The sequence below is a fragment of the Lathyrus oleraceus genome, chromosome 2 (assembly GCF_024323335.1).
Source record: "Lathyrus oleraceus cultivar Zhongwan6 chromosome 2, CAAS_Psat_ZW6_1.0, whole genome shotgun sequence".
Lineage (NCBI taxonomy): Eukaryota > Viridiplantae > Streptophyta > Magnoliopsida > Fabales > Fabaceae > Lathyrus > Lathyrus oleraceus.
In genome coordinates, this window is record NC_066580.1 from 55229062 (window position 1) to 55255290 (window position 26229).

The following is a 26229-nucleotide window of genomic DNA, read 5'->3' on the forward strand; positions in this document are numbered from 1 at the left end:
CTTGTTTGTCGAGGTTGATATGACCCCTCTTGACTAAAGCCCTACCCATATATGTTTGAGCCCCTTGCTGGTGTGTTTACCTTAAGATACATGTTTTGTATGGTGTGATCGTCTCCCCATAGGATTGCTAGGCTTCGTATAGTCTCTCGTTTGCATGACAATTAAGGTAGCATTGTTCCTTCGTCTAGGACTTCCTTTTTGCATAAGCATCCCCAAACAAACTCAACACGTTAACTTCTTCTACTACAGGCGAGTAAGTCTCCAAAGGTCGAGCATCCGGTAGATTGCGTAGTAACGTCGTTCACCCAAAAACACAAACCCGTAGTTAGCCGAACTACGTTTTGCTCTAATTCTCATTCCAGATGAGATACGTAGGCATAAGACGCGACGTCTTACCTAGCACACTTCCCCTTAACCCATAGGTAGCCGAGCTATGAAGACTCTGATTCTGATATTCAGATGAGATACGTATGGAGTGGATGCGACATCCGTGCGAGTCATTTCCTTTTGACCCTCTTTTAGTAAATAGTACATTAGATAAACCCACACCCCTTAGACAAGAACAACAAAAGTGGATCCCGTAGAGTACTACAGATGCGTAGAGGTGCTAATACCTTCCCTTCGCATAACCGACTCCCGAACCCAAGATTTGGTTGCGAGACCTTGTCTTTTCCTTTTCTTTCTCCAGGTTTACTTCGAGCGTTTCCTTTCCCGCCTTTGGGATAAATAACGCACAGTGACGACTCTTCTGTCATTTCTTTTTTCGCCGGTTGTTTTTTTCGCACTGATTTTTTCAGGTTGCGACACATGGCGACTCTGTTGGGGATCCGGTTTCCCTAAGCTAGTCCCTCCTAGCTTTTGTAGGGTGTTTGTTTATTGGGTGTTCATTCTTTTGTACAGTTATTTATTTATCTGCTTTATCTTATTGCATTGTGTACATATCATTGCTGTGTCTGTTGGCTCTGTTGGTTGTTTGTTGGGATGGGATGTTCTATGAGAGATAAGCCCATTACCTAGGCTTGAGCGTACACACAGGTTTTAGAGTGGATGGTCATGAGGCTTGCGTGGCATGTTGCTACGTTAAGTCGTTCATGAAGAACCACACCCAGACGTGGTTTCTTTTATATATATTCTGTCCTATGGGTGTTCCATAACGACAGATGTTCCTCTAGAAATCGTCGACTCTGGTGACCATTTCCCGAGAACTCAATCAAGGCCTCTCCTCCGAGATGCGTTTATGTTAGCTCTCGTGGGCGCATTCTCGCTGCTCAATCCGAGGACCCCGAGACTGGGAACTTGCTTTAGGATGTCCTGTTAAAGGAAGTCAGTGGAGGTCTTTTATCCCGTAATAATTCCAAACCTTCAGTGGTAAACGTATTATTCTCGACTAAAGGGTTGAAGCTGACGAACTTCTGTTCTTAGAACCTACCAGTGAGGGGCGGGCTAAATTCAGGAAACCTTAACCTTCAACCAACCCGGTTTTCTGGTATTCTTGTTTAAGCAGAACTTTGATCTCTTATATGTTCCTCAGTGGTTCTCTCTTCAGACAGTGCGACCTGACAATTGTTCAAGCAGATACATCAGTCCTGATTTACATGTCACTGCATTGCATCACATTAGTTTGCATTCACATCATTGCATCACATCATTTTGCATCCACATCATGTAACAAATGTTTATCTATTCCCAGGAGTTTACATCTTCTTCTTGATTCTAGTCGGGGTTTTCTTCTTACACGGTTTATCGAATGTGAGACTGGAATCAAGGGGGTAGAACGCCCTTTGGAATTGATAAACGTGTCATTGCATTTGCATATTCATTAGCATGTCTTGCATAACAGGTACCGCCACAGTGTTCTCAGTTTGTTTGGTATTCAATCAGCAGGATAGCTGACTCAGGCATTCACCGGTACGGTACCCGCAGAAACCAACAGAGGATCATGGATCAATTTCAAGCAGATCTATCAGAGATGAGGACCAACATGGCCCAGTTCATGATTATGATGCAAGGGGTAGTGCAAGGACAAGAGGAACTCCGAGCCCTGGTCCAGATACAAGAAACTGTGGTTCCCCCTGTCGGTCAGAATCCGCCAGAAGGGACCCCTGTCAATGACGCTGCTGTTACCAACCCTGTCAACAACCATGCTGCTGGTGACGAATTGCGTGGTATTAGAATTAATGGACAATCCATCATTGCAGAGGCTGCCAATGCTCGAGTGGCACATGCTCCAGTTCACCATCCTCCTCATTTGGTTGACAAGCAAGAAGATATGTTCACTATTCCCAGTGATGATGATGAATTTGGAAAGGCAGAAGAGAGAGATAGAAAGGTTGACGCCCTTGCTGAAAAGATTCGCGCCATGGAGTGCCAGAATTCTTTGGGCTTTGATGTTACTAACATGGGTTTAGTTGATGGGTTGAGGATCCCATACAAGTTCAAAGCGCCATCTTTCGACAAGTACAATGGCACTTCTTGTCCCCGAACTCATGTGCAAGCTTACTACCGGAAGATATCCGCTTATACTGATGATGAAAAAATGTGGATGTACTTTTTCCAAGACAGCTTGTCTGGAGCCTCTTTGGATTGGTACATGGATTTGATAAAAGAATCTGTCAGAAGCTGGAGAGAGTTAGGTGAAGCTTTTCTGAGGCAGTACAAGCATAACATGGACATGGCTCCGAGCAGAACCCAGTTGCAGAGTTTGTTTCGAAAGCACGGTGAGAGTTTCAAGGAATACGCCCAGAGGTGGCGTGAACTAGCTGCGAGAGTGCAACCTCAAATGTTTGAGAGAGAATTGACTGATATGTTCATTGGAACCCTGCAAGGTGTATTCATGGATCGTATGGGAAGTTGCCCATTTGTTAGTTTTTCGGATGTTGTGATTTGCGGAGAAAGAACTGAAAGTCTTATCAAAGAGGGAAAAATCCAGGACCCTGGTTCTTCAAGTTCTTCAAGTGCTAAGAAACCATTTTCAGGGGCACCCAGGAGGAGAGAGGGTGAGACAAATGCTATATATAATCAGAGAAATGGAAACAGAGGACAACAATACCGTCAAGTTGCTGTTGTGACTATTCCAGCAACCCAACCTCAACAACCACAAAGAGGACAACCACAACAACAACAGCAACGCCAATTCCAACCAAGACAAAGAATGCTAGATCGTCATTTTTATCCGTTGCCAATGACTTATGCTGAATTACTCCCTAAACTGCTCAGCTTAAAGTTTGTTGAACTTCGCACTATGGCTCCATTAACAAGGATTCCCGCTGGTTATGATGCTAATGTCCGTTGTGATTTTCATTCTGGTGCGCCAGGGCACCACATCGAGAATTGTCGGGCTTTTCACCATAAAGTTCAAGACTTGATTGATGCCAAGACGATTAACTTCGCTCCTACCCCGAATGTGGTGAATAATCCTATGCCTCAGCATGGAAGATCCAGGGTAAACAGTGTGGAAGATGGGGAACATTTGAACTTGGTAGTCGATATTAATGATGTTCAGACTTCGTTGTTTGTAGTGAAGGAACGTCTGCTTAGAGGGGGAGTATTCCCGGGATGTGACGAGAATTGTTCAGATTATGGTAATCATGAAAACGACTGTGTGAAATTGAAAGAAGGTATCCAGGAATTGATGAATGAAGGTTGCTTACAGTTTGATCGAGTAGTGAAAGACCATGAAGAGGTATCGACTGTTACCATTTACTTTACACCGTCCGAAGATCCTGTACGTGCTCCGAGAACTATTAGTACGCCTGTGACTATTGGTAATCCTGTGACCGTGGCTGCGCCCGTGACCATATCTGCTCCGGTGACCGTTGGTGTTCCCGTGATTAATACTCCAGTAACTATCAGTACTCCTACCACCATTGCTGCTTCTAGTGGAAGACTTTATGAGAATAGTAGAGCAATTCCGTGGCAATACGAAAATACTTTTTGCGGAAACAGAAGACCAGAGAATCAAACCAGATCAGTAAATCATGCTCCAGTGACTATTGGCTCGTCAAATAAGACTCCAGTAACAGTTGGTTCGGCTGTGGGTAATGTGGGAGGACCCGGAGGATTTACGAGAAGTGGTTGTTTGTTTGCACCACAAGTTCCGAAGGATAACAATGCTGAGGCTCTTGCTAGAACAAAAGGAAAACAAGCTATAGTTGAAGAAGAACCAGTGCGAAAGGAAGTGCCCGAGGGTACTTTTGAGAAGGATGTGGAGGAATTTATGAGAATTATCAAGAAGAGTGATTACAAGATTGTGGATCGGTTGAACCAGACACCGTCAAAAATCTCTATTCTCTCTCTGTTGATGTGCTCCGAGGCACATCGTAACGCCCTGTTGAAAATGTTGAATATGGCTTATGTGCCTCAAGAGATTTCTGTTAACCAGCTTGAAGGTGTTATTGAAAATGTTAACACGAGACATGGTTTGGGATTCACGGATCTAGACTTGACACCTGAGGGTCGCAATCACAATAGAGCTCTGCATATCAAGGTGGAGTGCAAAGGCGTGGTTTTGTCGCATGTTTTGGTTGATACCGGTTCTTCTTTGAATGTGCTGCCCAAGAAGGCTCTGAGTAAGCTTGATGTCAAAGGGGTTGTTCTCACACCAAGTGATCATGTTGTCCGTGCTTTTGGTGGATACAAGCGATCAGTTTGTGGTGAAGTCACGTTACCTGTGAAGATCGGCCCGGAAGTGTTTAATATGGTCTTCTATGTGATGGATATTCAACCAGCATATAGTTGTCTGTTGGGGCGTCCCTGGATACATGGAGCCGGAGCAGTTTCTTCGACTCTCCACCAAAAGCTAAAATATGTGTGGGATGGTCAAGTTGTGACCGTGTGTGGCGAAGAGGACATCTTTGTGAGCCATTTATCCTCCTTCAAATATGTGGAGATGGATGGCGAAATTCATGAAACTCTATGTCAAGCTTTTGAGATTGTCAGTATTGAGAAGGTGGCTTTTGTTGAACAGAAGAAACCAGGTACCTCGATTGCGTCCTATAAACAAGCTCTGGAGGTCATTCATTCAGGTAACGCGGAAGGCTGGGGCAAGATGATTGATGTGCCCGTAAAAGAAGACATATTCGGCATTGGTTATCAGCCTTTTCAATTATCAGAGCAGGGTGTCCAGGATCAGAAAGGGCCGTGTACTTTTACTAGTGCTGGATTGATGAATCACGGGGATGTCTTTGCAACAGACATTGAAGATGGTGACAGTGATTGTGATATGGATAATTGGGTGCGCCCGTGTGCTCCAGGGGAGAAGATTAACAACTGGACTGCTGAAGAAATAGTCCAAGTTACTCTTCAGACAAAGTAATTTTCTTTTGTTTTTTCATTTTGCATGAAAGCCATACGCTCTGCCCAAGGCGTAGTGGTTCATTGTAGGGCCACATCATGTTTTAAAGTTTCAATGATTATCATCAAATAAAGGACGTTTTGCATTCAAGTTTATGTTCCCTGTCTTTCTGTTTTTTACTTTCATTTTCAAAACAATAAAAATGGCAATGTTTTTTCCTTTTTCGTGACTTTCTTGAACTCTTTTCTAAAATAAAGCATGAAACATCGTCGTGCAGAATTGATCTTGCGGATTCCATTAAAAACAGTTCTATTATGGCTCAGTATGATTTCGATGATCCCATTTACCAAGCCGAAGAGGAGAGCGAAGAAGATTGTGAACTCCCCAAAGAATTGGCCAGACTATTGAAACAGGAGGAAATGGTCATTCAACCTCATCAGGAAGAGTTGGAAGTCATTAACCTTGGTACTGAGAACGCAAAGAAAGAGATCAAGATAGGGGCTGCTTTAGAGGAAAAGGTCAAGAGAGGGCTGATTGAAACGCTGCAAGAATATGTGGACGTATTCGCATGGTCGTATCAAGATATGCCTGGTTTGGATACAGATATTGTGGTGCACAGGCTACCTCTCAGAGAAGATTGTCCTTCGGTAAAGCAGAAGCTCTGCAGAACTAGTCCTGATATGGCTGTCAAGATCAAAGAGGAGTTTCAGAAACAGTTGGATGCAGGTTTTCTAGCAGTTACCAATTATCCCCCTTGGGTGGCCAACATCGTACCCGTGCCGAAGAAGGATGGTAAAGTCAGGATGTGTGTCGATTACCGAGATTTAAATAGAGCCAGTCCGAAAGATGACTTCCCATTACCTCACATTGATGTATTGGTCGATAACACTGCTCAGTCCTCGATTTTCTCTTTAATGGATGGATTTTCTGGCTATAATCAGATCAAGATGGCGCCAGAAGACATGGAGAAGACGACATTCATTACACCTTGGGGCACGTTCTATTATAAGGTAATGCCATTTGGGTTGAAGAACGCCGGTGCTAGCTACCAAAGAGCTATGACGACTCTCTTTCATGACATGATGCACAAAGAAATTAAAGTGTACGTGGATGATATGATTGCGAAGTCTCAGACAGAAGAGGAGCACTTGGTAAACTTGCAGAAGTTATTTGAAAGATTGTGAAGAGCCTCTTGTCGAGGAAGGACCGGATCCTGATGACAAGTGGACACTGATGTATGATGGGGCGGTAAATGTGAATGGAAATGGTGTTAGGGCAGTACTCATTAATCCTAAAGGTGCACACACACCTTTTTCTGCCAGATTGACTTTTGAAGTAACCAACAACGAAGCTGAGTATGAGGCCTGTATCATGGGGATTGAGGAAGCCATCGATCTAGGGATCAAAAATATGGACATTTATGGAGATTCTGCTCTAGTGATTAACCAAGTCAATGGAGACTAGAATACTCATCAGCCGCATTTGATTCCTTATAGAGATCACACCAGAAGGATCCTGACTTTCTTCAAGACAATAAAGTTGTACCATGTACCCCGAGATGAAAATCAAATGGCTGATGCCTTAGCCACATTGTCTTCCATGATTAAAGTTCATTGGAAGAATCATATGCCACACGTTGCTGTGAATCGACTCGAGAGGCCTGCGTATGTGTTTGTAGCCGAGTCTGTTATTGATGAGAAGCCGTGGTTTTATGATATTAAGAATTTCCTCAAAAGCCAAGAGTATCCTGAAGGAGCGTCAAAGAATGACAAGAAGACACTGAGAAGGCTAGCTGGAAGCTTTTACTTGAACAAGGATAATGTGTTGTACAAGAGGAACTTTGACATGGTTCTACTCAGATGCGTGGTTAGACACGAAGCAGACATGTTAATGCAGGAAGTACACGAGGGATCTTTCGGTACCCATGCTGGTGGTCATGCAATGGCCAAGAAGTTGTTAAGAGTCGGTTATTACTGGATAACCATGGAATCTGATTGTTTCAAATATGCTCGGAAGTGCCACCAATGTCAGATCTATGCAGATAAAGTGCATGTACCACCAAACCCTCTGAATATTATGAATTCTCCTTGGCCATTCGCGATGTGGGGCATCGATATGATTGGAAAGATTGACCCTATTGCTTCTAATGGATATCGCTTCATCCTAGTTGCGATTGATTACTTTACCAAGTGGGTGGAAGCAGCTTCCTATGCCAATGTTACTAGACAAGTGGTTGCTCGATTCATTAAGAAATAAATTATCTGTCGTTATGGGGTTCCTGAGAGAATCATCACTGATAATGGTTCGAATCTCAATAACAAAATGATAAAAGAGCTTTGCAAAGACTTTAAGATCGAACACCATAATTCTTCTCCTTACAGACCAAAGATGAATGGTGCTGTAGAGGCGGCAAACAAGAACATTAAGAAGATTGTGCAGAAGATGGTTGTGACGTACAAGGATTGGCATGAGATGTTGCCTTTCGCTTTGCATAGGTATCGTACCTCAGTGCGTACGTCAACCGGGGCAACTCCGTTTTCACTTGTGTATGGCATGGAGGCAGTCTTGCCAGTAGAAGTTGAAATCCCTTCTTTGAGGGTGATGATGGATGTAAAACATGACGAGGCTGTGTGGGTTCAAGCCAGGTTTGATGAGTTAAATTTAATTGAGGAAAAGCGATTAGCAGCTGTGTGCCATGGACAACTATATCAGAGAAGGATGAAGAAGGCCTTTGATCAGAAAGTGCATCCTCAAAGCTATCAGATAGGTGACTTAGTTTTGAAGAGGATCCTTCCTCCAGGTACAGATAACAGGGGCAAGTGGACTCCGAATTATGAAGGTCCATATGTTGTTAAAAAGGTCTTTTCTGATGGAGCCTTGATGCTTACAACTATGGATGGTGAAGATTTTCCGTCTCATGTGAATTCAGATGTAGTCAAAAAATACTTCGCATAAACTGACCCGCTGGACAAAAAAAGAAAGTCCAGGAAAAAAAGGGCATCCCGGCGAACCAAGAGAAGAAGAAAAGAAAAAGGTTCGGGCAAAAGTTAGGGATAAAGAATAAAAATAATATGTACACCCGGTAAGTCGAAAACCTGCAAAGGCGGCTTAGGCAAAAATGGGTATCCCGGTGGATTGAAAACCCGAAAGGGCGATCCAGGCAAAAGAGGGATTAAAGCGAAGACTACAGTCTGAGTTATCTGTACTTCATCGCGTTTCAGTGTCTACCATCTTGAAGGATATGATCGGTCCAATCACTCTTCTCAAAAAGCGAAGAATTTGGGGGAAAGTGAAGATCTATGAGTCATAACAGAATTGGAAAATAGTGGAATGCCGTGTTCACATTTCCAATAGGATAATTTATTTTCTCTTTTGACGCAATTACCTCTTCCTAGGAATTGCTTCCTGATGTATTTGCCTTTATAGGCCATTTTCAATCAATAAAAGTCGTTAGTCAGTCAAATGGCTCTCCTATTTTTCTTTTTATTTTTACTGTTTTGTTTGCAAAAATGTCCGAATTTTTGATAAACACTGCATCTAAAAAACATGAAGACCCTGTGGAGTACACTTGAGTATATTTTGTCCATACGATCCCCTGGGGCATATATGTCTTGCCGTTTTGCAGGTTACTATCTTTGATTGATGGCTAAAGCAGATGAGCCAAAGTTTGTTCGAAGGAAGACCCTGTTGTTTCAAACAATATCCCATCATGTAAGAAGTTGGGTCGTCTAAGTCGAGTTCATAATTTGTTTCCCCAACATGGTCGAGAGGTTGGTGTTTTCCCAACAAGTGACTCCCCCAGTTGAGTTGGTTTCTCTACCGTTCCGAGAATGTTAGATCAGTAAGTATCCTCAGCAGAATTGTGGTATGTCCCCACAGAGTTGGATGATCGAATCAGAAATTGTGTACTCAGTAAAGTGATCGTTTGCTTTCCCAGCAGGAGTTTTCCTCCCTTTGCATCTTGCATGTAGTAATCATCATTTGCATTCGCATTCTCAAATCGCGTAGCATTTCCATTAAGTATGGAGCATTACGCCATGAAAAACTCAAACATATGCATACATGTATTAAACCAGATTGGATTATACCCCCAGCAGAGACGGATCATCTTTCAACATCAGTGTAGCACATCTGCAGTAGTTGCTCTTGGCAACATTCAGAATCGATAATCCCAATGAGGTTTATTTTCTCACCAATCCGTGAAGGGAGAACTTGAGTCTCTCCCCAGTGTAGTCCCCGGCACGTGTCTGGCCTTGTTTTGACATATGCAAATGTCATCCTTGCGATACCGGTAAGTGTCGTATTGATCCCCGTAAATGTCTGTGCTTTTCTTTGATGTCGGCGAACATCACCTTTCGATGTCGGTAAACGTCGAATTCCAATGGTTGGCCATCAGTAAATGGCATGTCTCTCATAGTATCTACAAAAAAAAATCATTCTGTCAACACCCGTGTGTGTCCTTTCCTTTTTGGTGTCGGTAAACATCATTGTTCGATGTCGGCAAACATCAGCCGCTTGTTAACCATCGGTAAATGGTTTTGTCGTTTAAGATTCCCCAGTAGATTCGCTATCCGTAAATTTCGTTTTTGCCATCGGTAAATGGTTTTGTTTCATAAGTATAATCTTTCCCCAGTAAAGTAGCATTTTTCGTTCGATGTCGGTAAACATCGAATTCATTCCCAGTCATCGGTAAATGTCTGGTCTTGTTTCACTTGTAAACATCTTTGTTCGATGTCGGTAAACATCGAGTTCCTTCCCCGATATCGATAAACGTCTGGTCTTGTAGCGCTTTCTTTGATATCGGTAAATATCAATTCCCCAGTGGAGTCGTCGATAAACGTCTGCTCTTGTTGCCTCCCTAAAACAAGTATATCTTTCCCCAGCCGCCATAGGCAAATGGCCTTGCTTTTATTCCCCAACCACCATCGGTAAATGGCCCCGCTTTCCTTGATATCAGTAAATATCAATCTTGTTTTGAAGCCGCCATTGGTAAATGGCCCCGCTTTCCTTGATATCGGTAAATATCAATCTTGTTTTGAAGCCGCCATCGGTAAATGGCCCCGCTTTCCTTGATATCGGTAAATATCAATCTTGTTTTGAAGCCGCCATCGGTAAATGGCCCCGCTTTCTTTGATATCAGTAAATATCAAATTTTGTTTTGAAGCCGCCATCGGTAAATGGCCCCGCTTTCTTTGATATCAGTAAATATCAAAATTTGTTTTGAAGCCGCCATCGGTAAATGGCCTCGCTTTCTTTGATATCGGTAAATATCAATTTTGTTTTGAAGCCGCCATCGGTAAATGGCCTCGCTTTCTTTGATATCGGTAAATATCAATTTTGTTTTCAAGCCGCCATCGGTAAATGGCCTCGCTTTCTTTGATATCGGTAAATATCAATCTTGTTTTGAAGCCGCCATCGGTAAATGGCCTCGCTTTCTTTGGTTCGTCGCCTACGGAGTGCAAATTCTTCGTTTATTTTGGTATTCAATCCCTATTTACCTTGAAAGTCTGATAGCCGCTGCTTTCATCCATTCAGGTTCACAGTTGATTGAATAGGGGCAGCTGTAGCACCTCAAATTTGCCCCCCTCATTCATGCATTCATTTTAGGTCATTTAACATTTCATATTGCATTTCAACATGTTCAAATAGGGTCTATTCAACATTCGACACATTACTCTTGAAGGAACAAAGGCCCAGTGCACAGATTACAAATTTGGCAAGATGACTTGAACTGTCATGCTCGCTAGGAGAGCATATTGGTTCGCCTAGCGAATGTGAACTGTCATGCTCGCTAGGCGAGCAAATCCTTCGCTAGGCGAAGACCACGCGTTTTTAAAATTATAACAGACAACCTTGGACTTGGACCTCTCTCTTTTGAGTCCACAAAGCCATGAAAATCAGGCTATAAATTCTAAGGATTCATTGGAAAAGAGAATTAAAAAGAAGGAGAATTGGTGAAAGCTGAGAACACTCTGAGGTTTCCTTGGAACAAAACCCTGGAGAAGAGCTAACAAAATTCAGAGCAGCCTCCAGACCCTGAAAAATTCATTCTGACTCACACACTTTTTCATACAAACCCTAAGATTATTCTGCAAACCCAATGGTGCACTTTAATTTCAACCGATCTCTCCAGTCAGGTTTGCCCTATTCCCATTACTTTACACCTTCAATTTGAAATTTCTAAATGTATGAGGCATTTGGGTTTAAATGTGCATGAATATATAAATAATGCCTTGAATGTTTAATCACTTCGTTTCTGAGATGGATACCATAGGGGTTGGGATCATAGAAATAGGACCGTTATCAAGGAAGAATCCAAAACCCGCAGGCGTTCGCTAGCACCATCGCTAGGCGAGCATGTAGAAAAGCTTTGCTAGCACCTCGTTAAGCGAAGCAGTAGCGAGCGTGACAGTAATTGATTTTTTCTGTTTGTCATGGCATGTTTTCTCCTGATTCCATCCTGTTACTCTAACCTGTTTGTTGAGTTTTTGTGAGGGCTCACATGACTCTTGCAGAGATGGCTTGCTTGGTATTCCACTTTATTTGTGGGATACCACCTGGAGGTTTATTCCGATTACCTGTGCTGACTGGCTTTCTTTGATGATGCTAGCTTGAGGGATCTCCGGGTTTCTTATTTCATTAATTGTTGTTGCTTCGGATCTTTATCCGTGCGGTAGACCTCTTGATCCCTTTATTTTTCCCGCATTTTACCGCTTTCTTAGCTGGAAGACCTCAATAGGAGGCAATGTTTTTGTGTGTTTACTTTTGTGCCCAAAGACCTCCAAGAAGAGGCACCAGTGCTAAAGACCTCCATGAAGAGGCAATTGATGGATAAAAGGGATTAGTAGTCAATCCCCTGTTATTCAGTGCGTCGTTCTTTAAGATCACACTACGTGTCGATACTTCAGAACAAAAGCCCAAGATCTTTTGTCCGGTCGGTCAGTGGAGAGGGTTCCATCTTTCTGAACCCCCACGCCTTGTCATGAGCTCACCCTGTCCAGGGTTAAGAGCTATGAGGTCGTATCCTCATTACCCTTTTGATCTTCTCACCCTGATGTTCAATGTCAGTGGTTAAGAGCCCTTTTGATTACCCTTCCATGGCTTGTTTGTCGAGGTTGATATGACCCCTCTTGACTAAAGCCCTACCCATATATGTTTGATCCCCTTGCTGGTGTGTTTACCTTAAGATACATGTTTTGTGTGGTGTGATCGTCTCCCCATAGGATTGCTAGGCTTCGTATAGTCTCTCGTTTGCATGACAATTAAGGTAGCACTGTTCCTTCGTCTAGGACTTCCTTTTTGCATGAGCATCCCCAAACAAACTCAACACGTTAACTCCTTCTACTACAGGCGAGTAAGTCTCCAAAGGTCGAGCATCCGGTAGATTGCTTAGTAACGTCGTTCACCTAAAAACACAAACCCGTAGTTAGCCGAACTACGTTTTACTCTGATTCTCATTCCAAATGAGATACGTAGGCATAAGACGCGACGTCTTACCGAGCACACTTCCCCTTAACCCATAGGTAGCCGAGCTACGAAGACTCTGATTCTCATATTCAGATGAGATACGTATGCAGTGGATGCGACATCCGTGCGAGTCATTTCCTTTTGACCCTCTTTTGGTAAATAGTACATTAGATAAACCCACACCCCTTAGACAAGAACAACAAAAGTGGATCCCGTAGAGTACTACGGATGCGTAGGGGTGCTAATACCTTCCCTTCGCATAACCGACTCCCGAACCCAAGATTTGGTTGCAAGACCTTGTCTTTTCCTTTTCTTTCTCCAGGTTTACTTCGAGCGTTTCCTGTAACACCCTTCTAAAGTACCTCAATATTTAATTAAAACAACAAAACATAAATCAGAGTAGATATGCAATTTAAGGGTGTCACACTTGACACTTCACACCAATCATCAAAATATCCTGTCATGCTCATTTATTTAATCCAAACAAACCATTGCATAACTCACAGCGGATAAAGTCTAACAACATTCAAACATGTAACACATCACATGTAAAGTTGTTCAACAACCAAAAATGAAAACAAGGTAAAACATCCCGTCCCGATGTTACATCTACCAGAGCATGACCCACTAAGGAACTACACTAGACTCCAAGGACTAGCTTCTACTCAATCACTGCTCGTTACCTAAAACATAGTTGTAAGGGTGAGTTCCTCAATCGATATAATAAGCATTATAAAATATCATGTAATGCTAAGTAAATTAACATATTTCATCACCCTAATCATATCACACATTCAACAACGGTAACATCAACTCATAATCATCATCATACTCAACTCAACACAAAACACACGTATAATATTGGAATACATCCATTCATATTATACGCCATACATACATTATGCAATGAGACTCCATGCATGCGGTACCGACTATTCGTGAACACATAGTTCAACCTCACCGATCAAACCCAGATACGGCTACCAAGCTCACTAGTCCCACTCATTTGAGACCTAGTGACTCACTCACTAATTCCTCACCATGGGAATTAGCTACCACCCCAAGGGCTATGATATGCACGCTAATCATCTAGCATGCAAACATCAACAACAATCCACAATACTCACTCACTAATTCCTCACCATGGGAATTAGCTACCACCATAAAGGCCATAATATGCACGCTAAATCAACTAGCATGCAAACATCAACAATCCACAATGGACATATGCTCACACTCTAAGCCATAAAACAGTCCATTCCACAATAGTATACATAATACATACATTCACAGCATTATGCATATCATCATACATCATCAGCATATTATCACAAAATCATATCATGTCATGCCAATTAATAATCACAGTATTAGCACACTCTACTAATACCTACACTGCTCAAAAACAACGGGAAATGATCCCTACTATATCATACATCAGCTAAATTACATCACTCAGCTGAAACTACCAAAAACTGCACAACAACAGCTCAGAAAAATCACAATTCTGCCCATACGCGTATGCCCCGTGCCCATACGCGCATGGCCCATCTCCTGACCAAATCCCATACGCGTAACACCATCTCATACGCGTATGCTACGCGTAACACCTCTCCCATACGCGTACCAACAGAGACAAAACTACGTTAGAAACATCATCTTCTTCACTCATACGCGTATTGCCTAGTGCCATACGCGTACCAGACCATCTCATACGCGTATTGCCTAGTGCCATACGCGTATGACCAGAAACCAGATTTCCAGATCTGCTATGGTTTTCTCTACCACGAGATTCCTCAGATCCAACCTCCCACAGTCCAATTTTACACAGTATTCGTTCATATCATCTAACACGAATCATACCCTATTCGATTTCACAAATTCTAACATTATTACATCTAATTCCTACGAATTTCCTTCAATTATAATCCAAATTTCGTTCATCCAAAAGTTCACAATTTCATCATGCATCATTCCAATTAGAGTCAAATCAATGGTTTATCACTACCCATTACATGTTATCCCATAATACCCATTAAACGATGATAAACCCCCTTTACCTGAGTTAATCCGGCAATTGATTCTTTGACCCTCAAGCTTTTCCTTTCTTCAACCCTTGTTCTCTTGCTCTTTGCCCTTTTCCACTTTTGAGTCGTTTCTCTGTTTTCACGTGAAAACCTCTTTTTACCAAATAAGACTCTTTTTACTGATTCCAACATTATATTCCAATAATAACAATAATAATAATCCAATAATAATAATCCAATTATTTAATTAAATTAATAAATATACTATTAATTTAAATTAAATAATTATTCTTATTTCATCGGGGTGTTACAACTCTCCCCCACTAAAAGAGTTTTCGTCCTCGAAAACATACCTCAACTGAATAACTCCGGATAAGACTCCTTCATCTGACTCTCAAGTTCCCAAGTCACATTGCCACCTGCTGGTCCTCCCCAAGCTACCTTTACCAAAGCAATCTCTCTACCCCGCAACTGCTTCAACTCTCGATCCTCGATCCTCATAGGTGATGTTTCAACAGTCAGGTTATCTCTCACCTGTACATCATCTACTTGGACCACATGCGACGGATCAGGAATGTACCTCCTCAACTGAGACACATGAAAAACCTCATGCAAGTTCGCAAGTGACGGCGGTAAAGCGATACGATAGGCTACCTCCCCTATCCTCTCCAAAATCTGATAAGGACCAATAAATCGAGGTGTCAACTTCTTCGACTTCAAAGCTCGACCAACCCCAGTTATCGGAGTAACACGAAGAAACACATGATCTCCCTCTTGAAACTCAAGTGACTTCCTCCTCTTGTCGTGATAACTCTTCTGACGACTCTGAGCAATCCTCATCTTCTCCTGAATCATCTTAATCTTTTCCGTAGTTTGTTGAACAATCTCCGGTCCAACCACAACACTCTCACCGGACTCATACCAACATAAAGGTGTCCGACATCTCCTACCATACAAAGCTTCAAACGGCGCCATACCAATGCTCGAATGAAAACTATTGTTGTAGGTAAACTCAATCAAAGGTAAATAACAATCCCAAGCACCTCCCTTTTCCAAAACACAAGCCCTCAAAAGATCCTCCAGTGACTGAATCGTCCTCTCAGTCTGACCATCAGTCTGCGGATGATACGCAGAACTCAATCTCAGCTTAGTTCCCAAAGCCCTCTGCAAACCTTCCCAGAACTTCGATGTAAATCTAGGATCTCTGTCCGAAACAATACTCGACGGAATACCGTGCAAACTTACAATTTTCTCAATATACAACTCAGCTAATCCCTCTAACGGATAATCCATTCTGATCGGAATGAAATGAGCCGATTTTGTCAACCTGTCAACAATCACCCAAATAGCTTCAAAATTCTTAATTGTCTTCGGTAAACCAGAAACAAAATCCATACTGATACTGTCCCACTTCCACTCTGGAATAGCCAACGGTTGCATTAGCCCAGACGGCTTCTGATGCTCAATCTTTGACTTCTGACAAGTCAAACAAGAATAAACAAAACTGGCAATTTCTCTTTTCATTCCCGGCCACCAAAATAACTTTTTCAAATCATGATACATCTTCGTAGCTCCAGGATGAATACTCAGGCCACTACGATGTCCTTCCTCAAGAATACTCTTCTTAAGTTCGGTAACATCCGGAATACACACCCGATTACCAAATTTCAAAACACCATTCTCATCAACTCTGAATTCACCACCTTGACGTTGATTCATTAGAGTCAACTTATCAACCAAGAGCACATCGGATTTCTGACCCTCTCTAATCTCATTCAGAATACCACTCGTTAACTTCAACATTCCCAATTTAACACTATTGTGAGTACTCTCACACACCAAACTCAAGTCTCTAAACTGCTCAATTAAATCCAATTCCTTAACCATTAACATAGACATATGCAATGATTTCCGACTCAATGCATCAGCCACTACGTTTGCTTTACCCGGATGGTAATTCAAACCAAAGTCATAATCCTTCAGAAACTCTAACCATCTCCTCTGTCTCATATTCAGCTCTTTCTGATCAAACAAATACTTTAAACTTTTATGGTCACTGAAAACCTCAAATCTTGAACCGTACAAGTAATGCCTCCATAACTTCAGAACAAACACCACAGCTGCCAACTCTAAATCGTGTGTCGGATAGTTCCTCTCATGAACCTTCAATTGTCTCGAAGCATAAGCTACAACCTGCTTATTCTGCATCAAAACACCACCCAAACCCAACAATGAAGCATCACAGTAAACCTCAAATGGTTCCGACGGACTCGGTAATATCAGAATAGGAGCAGTAGTTAACCTTCTCTTTAACTCTTGGAAACCTTCTTCACATTTTGAGTCCCAAACAAACGCTTGCCCCTTTCTAGTCAACATCGTCAACGGTAATGCCAACTTAGAAAATCCCTCAATGAATTTCCTATAATAACCTGCAAGTCCAAGAAAACTCCTTATCTCAGAAACTGACTTCGGAGCTTCCCACTTAGATACCGCTTCTATCTTAGAAGGATCAACAGCAACACCACCTCTTGAAATCACATGACCAAGAAAACTAACCTCTTCTAACCAAAATTCACACTTGGACAGTTTAGCAAATAACCTCTTTTCTCGTAGAACTCCTAAAACCATTCTCAAATGCTCAGCATGCTCTTCTTCAGATTTCGAATACACCAAAATATCGTCAATAAACACCACAACAAACTTGTCTAGGTACGGATGGAAAATCCTATTCATGTACTCCATAAATACTCCAGGCGCATTAGTCACACCAAAAGGCATTACAGAATACTCATAATGTCCATACCTTGTTCTGAAAGCAGTTTTCTGAATATCCTCAGTTTTCACACGTATCTGATGATACCCAGATCTCAAATCTATTTTGCTGAACACACTCGCACCAACCAACTGATCCATCAAATCATCAATCCTCGGCAAAGGATACCGATTCTTGATCGTCACTTTATTCAGTTGCCTGTAGTCCACACACAACCTCATAGTACCTTCTTTCTTCTTAACCAATAACACTGGTGCACCCCACGGTGACACACTCGGACGAATAAATTTCTTATCCAACAGATCTTCTAGCTGACTCTTCAATTCAGTTAACTCAACAGCAGACATACGGTACGGAGCCATCGATATCGGCCTAGTACCAGGTACCAAATCAATCGAGAACTCAACTTCACGCTCTGGCGGTAATTCATTCACTTCTTCAGGGAACACATCAGGAAAATCACACACCACGGCTAGATCGCAAATCACCAGTTTATCTTTAGCCTCCAAAGTCGCTAACAGCATAAACAACTCTGCCCCATCTGCTACTGCCTCATTCACCTGCCTTGCAGATAGAAACAAACTCTTTCCTTCCTCAATCTCAGGAAAGATCACCATCTTATCAAAACAGTTGATATAAATTCGGTTAAACACCAACCAGTTCATACCCAGGATAACATCAATCTGTACTAGTGGAAGACACACGAGGTCCATCCCAAAGTCTCTACCAAAAATACTCAAAGGACAATTTAAACAAACTGAAGTAGTAGTCACTGAACCCTTCGCAGGAGTATCAATCACCATACTTCCATGCATCTCAGATATCTCTAATTTAAGTTTCACAGCGCAATCCAAAGATATAAAGGAATGAGTCGCACCTGTGTCAATAATAGCTACAAGAGGAAAGCCATTAATATAACATGTACCTCGGATCAAACGATCATCTGCAGAAGTCTCAGAACCCGATAAAGCAAAGACCTTGCCTCCCGACTGATTCTCTCTCTTCGGCTTAGGACACTGTGGACTGATATGACCCACCTCTCCACAGTTGAAACAAGTCATAGTCTTCAACCGGCACTCTGCAGCCAAGTGACCACCCTTTCCACACTTGAAACACTTCTTCTCGTTACTGGTACACTCATGGATACAATGTCCAGCCTGGCCACATTTGAAACACTTAGCAGGGGCACTGGAGTCTCCCCCACTAAGCCTCCTCATCCCACTCTGCCTCTGGAAACCTTTGCCAACTGCATACGGTTTTCCACGATCATTCTGATTCTTGCCTTTCCTATCAACCCTCTGCTGATAGCTCTCCGCTCTGGCCTTGGTATCCTGTTCAAAAATCCTGCAACAGTCCACCAAGTCAGAAAACACTCTTATCCGCTGATACCCAATAGCCTGTTTAACCTCGGGACGTAACCCGTTCTCAAACTTCACACACTTTGAAAATTCCCCAGTAGCCTCATCATAGGGAGTGTAATACTTCGACAGCTCTGTGAACTTAGCAGCATACTCAGTAACAGACCGATTGCCCTGCTTCAATTCCAAGAACTCTATCTCTTTCTTTCCTCTGACATCCTCTGGAAAGTGAAGATTTTCCTTCCCCTGTTAACTCAGATGTAGTCAAAAAATACTTCGCATAAATTGACCCGCTGGACAAAAAGAATAAAATAGTTCAGGCAAAAATGGGCATCCCGGCGAACCAAAAAACAGAAAGAAAAGGTTCGGGCAAAAGTTAGGGATAAAAATTAAAAAAATTGTACACCCGGTAAGTCGAAAACCCGCAAGGGCGGCTTAGGCAAAAATGGGTATCCCGGTGGATTGAAAACCCGAAAGGGCGATCCAGCCAAAAAAGGGATTAAAGCGAAAACTACAGTCTGAGTTATCTGTACTTCATCACGCTTCGTCAGCTGCCATTTCAAAGGATGTGATCGGTCCAGTCAGCCTTCTCAGAAAGCAAGGAGTTGGGAGGAATTGATGATCTATGAATTATAACAGAGTTGGGAAACAGTGGATGCCGTGTTCACATTGCCATTAGGATAGTTTATTTTCCTTTTGCGCGCAATTACCTCTTCCTAGGAATTGCTTCCCAATGTATTTGCCTTTTCAGGCACATTTTCAATCAATAAAAGTCGTTATTCAGATAAATTGCTCTCTTGTTTTTACTTTTACTGTTTTGTTTGCAAAAACGTCCGAATTTTTGATAAACATTGCATCTAAAAACATGAAGGCTAAACAATAACGTGCAGAAAGATTAAAACATTTGAAAATCATTTTGAATGTTGAGGACACTTGAGCATATCTTGTCCACATACTCCCCTGGGACATCTGTTGTTCCATTGTGCAGGTCGTCACCTGTGAGCATTCCCCAGCAGTCATTTCCCAGAACGAGGCTATTTCTCCTAGCTACAGATTGGTTAAGTCTTCCCCAGCGAAGCAATCATTTCTCCAGCAGAGTTCATCCCACCAGTGGATTGGACGAGTTTCCATAGCAGGTCGATGCCTGCATCCCCAGCTAAGTTGTTTCTACTTGTGAATTATGCGGGTCGTCCTCGGCAGAGTAACAGTTATTTCCCAAAGCAGAGTTTATCGGATCTGAGGTTTGTATGAGACTTATCCCCAGAGAGTTGCCTGGTTTATTTTCCCCAAGCGGAGCAGTTTATTTCCCCAAACGGAGTCCTTGTGAATTGATTGGGATATCCCCAGCATTGTACTTTTGCCTGTAGCAAGTGGTTTGCTTACTCCCCAGCGAGTTGCCTTGTCTTTCCCTAGTGGATTTGTATCGATAGTTCCCCAGCGAGTTGCCTTGTTTTCCCCCAGCGGAATTGTATTGAAGGTTTCTCAGTACAGTCGTCCTGTGTATTCCCGGCGGAGTTCTCATCATTTTGCATTGCATATAGTAATCATTGCATCCTCAAAACTGCGTAGCATTTCCATTCTATATGGAGCATTACGCCATAGAAAAATTCAAACATATGCATACATGTGTTAACCCCATCAGACTGTATCCCCGGCAGAGGCGGGTCGTCTTTATTCAACATCAGCATAACATGTCTGCTACAGTTGCTTCGACAGCATTCATAATTGATTATCCCCACAGAGGTTTATTTCCTCACCCGATGGTGACAGAAAGTTTGTTTCTCCCCAGTGAGACCCCCAACAAGTGATCAGCCTTGCTTTGGCATATCTAAGATGTCGTTCCTGTGATACCAGTAAGTGTCATGTCAACACCCGCGTGTATTTCCTTTGTTTGGTGTCGGTAAACACCATTGTTTCGGTGTCGGTAAACATCGAGTCCCACCCCAGTCATCGGTAAATGTCTGGTCATTTTTGGTGTCGGTAAACACCATTGTTTCGGTGTCGGTAAACATCGAGTCTCACCCAGTCATCGGTAAATGTCTGGTCATTTTTTTGATGTCGGTAAACATCATCTTTCGATGTCGGTAAACATCGAGTCCCACCCCAGTCATCGGTAAATGTCTGGTCATTTTTGGTGTCGGTAAACACCATTGTTTCGGTGTCGGTAAACATCGAGTCTCACCCAGTCATCGGTAAATGTCTGGTCATTTTTTTGATGTCGGTAAACATCATCTTTCGATGTCGGTAAATATCGAGTCCCACCCCAGTCATCGGTAAATGTCTGGTCATTTTTGGTGTCGGTAAACACCATTGTTTCGGTGTCGGTAAACATCGAGTCTCACCCAGTCATCGGTAAATGTCTGGTCATTTTTGATGTCGGTAAACATCATCTTTCGATGTCGGTAAACATCAAGTCTTTCCCTCAGTCATCGGTAAATGTCTGATAAATCCCCAGCTAGAAATCCCCAGTAGAGTCATCTGTAAATGTCCTATTTGGTTTCCGGTTGCGAATATTTGTTTGTCTCTCCCCAATAAATTTCTCAACCCCAGTCATCGGTAAATGTCTGGTCATTTTTTTTGATGTCGGTAAACATCATCGTTCGATGTCGGTAAACATCGAGTCTCATCCCAGTCATCGGTAAATGTCTGGTAATCCTTTGTTTCCTTGTTGATAAAATCAAGACCCCCAGAAGTCATCGGTAAACGTCTTGTCTGGTTCCACCACAAAGATTTTGTTCCTCCTCAAGCAGAGATGCCATCGGTAAATGGCCCAGTTTTCTTCGATATCGGTAAATATCGAATTCCCAGTTGTTTCCCAACAGCCATCGGTAAATGGTCTCGCTGAAGTTGATATCGGTAAATATCAAGTTGCTATGAAGCCACCATCGGTAAATGGTCTTGCTTCCCTCTTACATCAAAGTTGTTTTCCCAGCAGCCATCGGTAAATGGTCTGGCTGAAGTTGATATCGGTAAATATCAAGTTTCCAGTTTTTAACCATCGGTAAATGGTTTTGCTTTTCTGAAGTTGTCATGCAGTTGTCATCGGTAAATGACATGGTTCTCCTTGTATTATATCCAGTCGGTGCAAATTTCTACGGTTCTTTGGTATTCAATCCCTGTTTACCCTGAAAGTCTGACAGCCATTGCTATCATCCGTTCGGGTTCCCAGCTGATTGAATAGGGGCAGCTGTAGCACCTCAAATTTGCACCTATCATTGTACATACATTCTCATATTAGGTCATAACATAATATGGTCCACTGCATAGCATTGCATTGTCCCTTTTGCCCAAGTGCAAGATCATCAGGAGAATTAGGTCAAACTGATCAGGAGATCAGTCAATCAAGCAAGCAAGTGAGTTTTTCATTGAGCCAAGGCCCTAGGGTTGGTCCAACATGTTCACATGACTTGGGGATCCATTTGAAGTGTTTTGGTCAAGGATGGGATGTTCAGAGGTCATCAGTCAATGCACAGTCAGTCAGAAACCCTAAAAAGTCAAACTTGGTCAACTGTGATTGATTTTATGGTTTTGATGGATGGATTTGGTTTGAAAGAGCTTATTCATGTCCAAATAGGCCTCATATATCATGGCAAACATCATCATTGAAGAATTTGAAGCCGAATCAGAAATTTCCAAAAATAGAAACTGGACCTGTAACTGAAACTTGCCAAAAATGGAAACTTCTTGATCCCAAACTTACATCATGATACAAGCTTCAAATGAATTTTTGCCCAACATGAAAGTTGAAGATTTTGTTCTCCCATTTCCAAAAAGTCCAAGAACTCTCAATTCCCATGTATGGTTGGCAAGTTATGATCAATTCATTTTCAAAAATTCTTGAACTTCAAAAGGCCATATCTCTCAAACCGTTTGGCCAAATTTGGTGAGGTTTTTTCCAACAAGTCACATTTGACCTCCTCTTTCCAAAAATGTAACCCTCATGCACCAAAACCTCATGGATCAAAATGGCATTTTTTCACTTACATGTTTTATTTTCAAGTAAGGGTGAAAAGTGACTTTTTGATTTAATCATTTCCAAACACTTTTGCCATTCAAATATGATCTGAAATGTTGTTTGTGACTTGTGGAAGGCCCAATTTTCGTGCTCCTACCATTACACCTCACCATGTGAACCAAAATGGCCATTTAGCAAAATGCTTCATTAAGTTAATTTGTGATTAGCTCTCATTAAACCAACTATAAACAGAAGATATAAACTCATTTTCTGATCATTTTGCAACCCTAGCAGCCAACATCATACACAGAATTCTCTCACTCTCTCAAATCTCCATTTTTGCACTTTGAACCTTTCTTTGAAAATTTGTGAAACACACGAGCTGGTCATAGTTGCTCCACCATCTAACCACCATTTGGAGCCTATTTCAACCATCACACACCATCTGTAGCAGCATTAGCTCGACTGTTTTTCTTCAAGCACCATCAATGGCAGAAGTTGATTAAAGTCATTCCAAGCTATCTCGAGCCAAACCCTCTTCATCATTCAACTTTGGGGAGCTGGAGGAGCATCTGTTTCACCTCAACTTGGCCAAACAACAACTGTATTGCAACTGCTTTTCCAAATTGGTAAGATTTCGATCTCCCTTTTTTATCAAACTATTACATGCTTTAGAAAGATCTCTTCATGCTGAGTTTCATGGTAGTCTTGCTTTTGAAAATGATTGAGTATGTATGAAGTTATGCTGAAATGAATGTTGGTGTTCAAACTTGTTTTTGCTCGATTCTTGATTTGTAGTGTGTTTTAACGCAAATGAGTAATGGATTTGTAATGCTGATTGCTTGCTGGTCATTTTGGTATACCCAATTGCAATTTCTGGAAAAAATTTTGGTTGAATCGATTTGGGGAGATGAAGCTTCATACTGTTCCCATAAACCCTAGCTTGTTCATGAAATTGCCCAGAATTCACGTGCTGCATGCCACTGTACATCCATGAGCCAATGAAATCATTTCCTGCCTTGGCCCTAAACGACCGCGTTCTGATTAGTGGATCCGCTAATTACAAGTTTGCCATTCAACGTGGCATGTGACATATTGAATAATGTTGTTTTTTCATTTTTATTTCATTTGTGATCTTCATCTTGTAAAAATCATAACTCCACCATGCTTGATCCAATTTGAATGGGATTTTTTGCATTGTCTTCATCATGACCCCTAGTATTTTGTCATATTTTTTCCAGATTTTTTTGATGAATGGATTTTATTTGGCATTATGGTTTGTAACATGTATCAATATTTTGCACATTTTACCAAAACCATTGTGAAATAGTCATGCTTTATCCTTTGACTTTGGAATTTTTTGTGCACAAACTAGACACATCCCTGGTAATTTTGGTATAAAGATCATGAATTTATCTTATCTGGTTTGTGAGTTATGAATTTTTGAAGTAGGGTGTGACAATTTGTGTCACACCATTGATGTGCAACTTGCTGATTTTCATAGCCATGCCTATTGACCTCAAAATGGATTGAATTTTTGCATGATTGAGCTTGAGTATGTCTAGTTTACATGTGATTTTTCTTGGATTTATTTGTGGCATTTTCCAATTGATTGAGATTTTTGTCCCCTGCTTGATCATATGTTGACTCTTTGTGACACTTGTGCCCATTTGTTTTGTGAAATGCTCATACTTTATTAGATGGACATGAAATTTTACATGTGATTACTAGACATCTTAATCTTTGACATGGTTTTAGTCCCATTCATTTATCATATGCCATCCCTGATTTATGATTTTTGCAAGTTGATGCATGATTGGTTGACTTCTTTGAGCATGTTCAAAATTGCTTTGCCTTTCTGATTTTCATTGACTGCCTTCCACTTGTCCAAATGAGATGAAATTTGACATGCTTACCATGCTATGGGTTGTGATTGACCATGATTTATTTGGTGATTTTTGGAAATGTTTGAGATTGCTTTTAATTCAAGTCTTGCTGTTGACTCCTATGAGCTTCTGTTTGCTATACTTTGACCTAATTGTTCATGAAATGATGATGATGTTTGATATGAATGTGAACCCAATTGGTATTGTTTCTTAATTGTTTGAACATGATTTTGAATGTTTGCCACTTTTTCATTCCCTTTTAACCCTAGGCTTGCCCTAGTGGTCCTGTTACTCACCTTTGAGCTCATGTTTTCAGGTCGACCAACAAATGACCAATGAGACCAATTCTTTTTGATTGAACTTGCTTGAATATCATTGACTAACTTGTTTGTTTTGTAGGTGGCTTGGCTCCCATGCCTTGAGCCTTGTGCCTTGCACATCCCTTTGCCTATGATTAACTGTTGATGTTTGTTTCCTTTTGCTTTGTTTTGAAGTTGCATACTAATGTCTGCTTGACTATTTCAGGTGCTTTTAGTTGCCCAGTTCCTTGTGAACTTTTGCTTTGCTTTGCTTGTATAAGCAATTTGCATTGAGGTATATTTCTAATCTTCATGTAGTCTGGAAGACCTGGCCTGTTACTTGGCCAGGCAACTGTCTGAAGTCCTCCTTAAGAGGCAATGTTTTTGTTTGTTTACAATTTGTCCCTGTACATATCAAAGACCTCCTAAGTGAAGAGGCAATTGGCAGAACCCAAGGGATAAGCAATCTATCCCCTGCTAGTCTGTGTGTCACTCACCTTGCTCACACACCTGTGTTGATGCATAGTGAGTAAAAACCCAAGATCTATCGAGTCTAACTTGTGGAGAGAGTTCCCCCATTCTGAACTCCCACACCTTCTGATATTCAAATGCTCTCCCTGGCCAGGGATAAGAGCAATGAGGCACACCCCTCATCTCCTTTCATCCGCTTCACCTTGGCTCTCAATGTCAAGGTTAAGAGCATCATCTACCCAGTTCCAGAGGTTTGTTTGTTGAGGTTGATATGACCCCTCGACTAAAACCTAACCCTTTGTGTGAGCCCCTTGTATGTATATAGTGTGTGCTACCTGTGCTTGTGTGTTTGTTTGACTTACCTCTTGTGCAAGTTAGGGTTAGTTTAGACCTGCTTCCTGTGCAGGATAGGTTGTGCTTGACTTGCTTCCTGTGCAAGTTAAGTGTGTGTGTGGCTTGCTTCCTGTGCAAGTCATGCTTAGGATAGGCTGGCTCCCTGTGCCAGTTAGCTAGAAACCTTAACTTAGGGACGATTTGCATGATAACATCTAGGCTCGAGTCGTAGTCTCCCTAGTGTTGTGTCTCCCTCTGTTATCCGGTTAGGCTAGGTCCTGTGTCCCTGCGTAGGGGAACTACATCGCCCTGATCTTCATACCAGATGAAGTATGTAGGCAGGAGATTGAGCTGATCTCTCCGGGCG